The sequence below is a fragment of the Magnolia sinica genome, chromosome 5 (genome assembly GCF_029962835.1).
Source record: "Magnolia sinica isolate HGM2019 chromosome 5, MsV1, whole genome shotgun sequence".
Lineage (NCBI taxonomy): Eukaryota > Viridiplantae > Streptophyta > Magnoliopsida > Magnoliales > Magnoliaceae > Magnolia > Magnolia sinica.
The window spans coordinates 69880894-69884872 of record NC_080577.1 but is presented as its reverse complement, the minus strand read 5'-3'; positions in this window follow the sequence as shown (position 1 = coordinate 69884872).

The window sequence follows — 3979 nt, the reverse complement described above, 5'->3', positions numbered from 1 at the left end:
TAGCATTGTTTGCTGTTTAGATGATACCTTCTTTTTTTTTTCTATAGCTTGTAAAACACAGAAATATAGCTAAACTAATTCGGGAGGGCAACCACAAAAAAACCGGGCCTCTCCTATCGTGAGCTCTACAATATCAACAGGGAAAACCACAAAAAAACCGACAACCAGCAAAAAAACTCCCCGAATCCTCTCGAGGCTGACCCAACAAAAGAAAAACCCAGAAAGCAAGCGGGGAAACAAGGCGGCCACACTTCAAGCACGAAAGGAACGTAGGGCCCCCAAGCCTGTCCTGTCAAGAAAAAGTAGACCCCTCATATGCCTAGAGAGGGAACTCGAATGCACATGGAAAGAGGCCACCTGGGTCTCACTGCCCATGCAGGCCATGGCATCCGCCGGACCATTCCCCTCCCTGAAGATATGGGAAAAGGACACCGAACAACCCTTGAGCAGGCAAAACGTCCTCAATACCTAATATCGCATCTTCCATGGGATACGAGCTTTCCGGAGGATGAGGTTGAGGGCAAACTCGAAGTCGGATTTGACAACTATGTTTTTAAAACCCCTCGAAAGATAGAAATTAATGTCGTCATGCATGGCCCTCACCTCCACGATATTATTAGAGCACACACCATATCCAAAAGAGAGCGAAAATCAGATTGCCACTTTGTCCTCTACACACACCCCCACCTCCGGACAAGCCAGGGTAACCTCTAGCTGAGCCATCCACGTTCAGTTTAACCCACCCTACTAGCGGTTTGTTCCATTTGATTATGCAGCTATTCAACGGTCTTTCCCTGGGAGGGGGAACTCCCAAAATTTGACTGCACTGCCTAGCCTTCGAGGGGTCGGCCTCATCCATTTGAAGAATTTGGACAACCCACCATTTTATATGGGCAATGGAAGAGGCTAACCTCATCTTACAGCCCTCATATTTTGCTTCATTTCTCGCGTGCCAAATTTCCCAACAAATGAGGAGAGGGAGCAGGTACTTGATGTTAGCTGGCGCACCATCAGTAGCCTCAGCAAGACGCCACTGCATGAGCCTCCCTTCCACAGTCAGATTTTACATGAATGGAATGCCACAAGAACGGCCAAAATGGGCCCAAATGACAGCCGCATGCTGACCAAAGAAGAAGAGGTGTTCCAGAGACTCCACATTTGGCAAGGCACGTTGGGCGTCAGCTAAGTAGCATTAGCAGGTTGACGCCAGGGAAATCCCTCTGGACTGCACCCGAACTTCGACCGCAATAGCCCCATGGAGTAGCCTCCAGCAGAAAATCGAAAACTTTGGGGGAATTCCTTTGTACCAGGGCCAGCTATTCCAACTAATGGCAGGGGAGGGAACTCGTCTCACCTTCCAGGCCAATTTCAAAGTGAATCTGCCTGACAATTCAAATGGCTAGAAACGTTCATCATCACCATCTTTAGAGACTACAAAACCACCATTAAAAATATGGGAAATGACCTGGTCCGGGAGGTAATTCAAAGCTGATGATGGCGGGAGGGGGCCGGCTGCTCCCAGGAAATCTCGAAGCTTAAGACTCCTCAGCTCATGTGGAATATGGGAGGGAAGGAGCCTCAGAATGGGGCCTAACCCAGACCAATTATCCTCCCACAGGTTAATGTCTCCACGTCCCACCTTCCATTGGGCGCTGGAAAGAATAAACTGGAAATGTTGTCTGATTTGAACCCACAACGGGGAAGCTGGCGATGAAGCTCTGGCCGGAGAGTCCTCTGTGAGGTCCCTAAGATACTTGACCCTCATAAGGGAAGCCCAGGGACTGACATTTCAGCCAAACAACACTTCCCAAGCCATCTTCATCCTAAGAACACTCGTCACTTCTTTTAACCGTCTTATCTTTAATCCCCTTTCCTTGGTAGGCCTAACAATCCTGTCCCAAGTAATTTAATGTAGTTTGCTTCTGCCATCTGACTAACCCCAGAAAAAACTAGCAAGAGACTTTCCAATTTACCGATGACCTTCCTTGGCACGTGCATCACTGACATGGTATGAATGGGGATAGAACCCAGAACATGCTTAATGAGGGTCAGTCTGCTAGCTTGAGATAGCATCTTTGACTTCCATCCGCTAATTCTTTGCTTAATCATGTCAACAAGGAATTGGAAATCAGCAGCTTTGGTTCTACCTCGCTGAAGGGGCACTCCCAGGTACTTTACTCCAGCCACTGCCATCGAAAATCCTAACGTGTGCTCAATGTTGCCAGCCCTCACAACTGAGAGCCCCTTAGGCCTGAAGAAACAACTCTTCCTGCAGTTAATTTTTTGGCCTGAAGCCTCTTGGTATTTATCAAGGAAACGAATGGCTACCAAGAGTGATCTTCACCTCCCATTGAGAAATAGAAGGGTGTCATCTGCAAATAGAAGGTGGGAGACAGTGGGGCAGCCACACTAAAGCTTGTAAGGCTGAATTTGATTGGACTCGACTATTCTTTTGAGATTTAAGGAGAAGGCTCCTGAGGCAAGGATGAATAGGGATGGCGATAGAGGGTCACCCTGACGTAACCCTCTCGAAGATTTGAAGAAGCCTGACACTTCCCCATTCACCAAAATGGAGAACCAGTTATTGGCCCAACACTTTTCAACCAGCTCGATCCATCTTACACTGAAACCGAATTTTGAGAGGACTTATTTTAGGAAATTCCAATTGACTCTATCATACGCTTTCTCAACGTCCAGCTTGATGATAAAATTCCCCCCATGTACCTTCCTGTTAATGTCTCTCACCACCTCTTGAGCCAGCGCGATATTCCTAAAGATGTCCCTGCCTGGAACGAAGGCTCCTTGTTCTTTGAAAATTAGCTTAGGCAGAATCTTAGCCAACCTAACAGCAATAACTTTTGAGAAGATCTTGCAGATAACATTACAAAGGCTGATGGGCCTAAATTCTGAGAAATTGGAGACAGAAGGGCATTTGGGAATTAGGCAGATCAAAGAGGCGGAGAAGGCTCTCGGCATCTCCCCTCCTTCAAATAAGTTTAATGTGCCTTTATGAATATCTACCCCCACCGTATCCCAACAGTTCATGAAAAACGCCGCCGAAAAACCATCCGGGCCCGGGGCTCCATCTCTCGGTGTAACGACCTTGGAAATTTTGTGCTAATCTTTCCTTAAGTAGTTGCTTTTGGGGTAATTAGTGCTATACTCGATTGCTTGTGAAATCTGCATCAATCATTTTAAATTGTATCTGTATGGCTCAAAACTTGTAGATTAGTTAGCGCTATGTTACTCTGAAATCTGGGATCTATCGCTAAATCCAGTTGTTCTGGGAAATTTTTGGAAGATCTGGATCGGACCTGGACCATGGGTCGAAAGTCCGATAGCGATAATCTTAGGCTGTTGCGGTCACCGTGTTGGGCTTGACCATCACCTCGAAAATCAAGTCTATGTGATGTTCTGGGTCGATTTGATTGAGTTCGGAGTGAAGAGTGTGAGAACGGTTGAAAATTTAATAAGCTTTTATGAAATCTGAGTCGTGTCGCTTGCGCGATGATTTTAAGCTATCTGACCGTTGGATTCTGACCCAATTTCACCCTTTGATCAGGGAAGGTGGCCCAGGCATATCCTTGTGCTTGTGGATCTGATCGAGATTCTGTGACCGTTGAATTGAGTGTGGTCTGCCACGGCTGATCTGAAGAGCCGGTCGGTACGAAAACTCAGCTTGACCTAGATCCATGGTCAGTGAGCTTAAGTCTGACCTTTCGTGATATTTGGCCCACCAGAAGTGCTTCGTTGGATCGCGAGAATCAGGTTTTGGTTATACTCTAAGTATACCTTGGCCCTGGGGTTATTTTCATCAATAATGGGCCTATTTATAGTCCTTAAACCCTAGCTCTCTTTTCCATACGAATTTTCTCTAACCCTAGCTAAGAAAGAGAGTGGAAAAGAGAGAGAAAGTGAGAGAGAAGTTGGTGAATCATCTTGGATTCTTTCCTGTTCTTCTACATCCTTGAACCTTCAC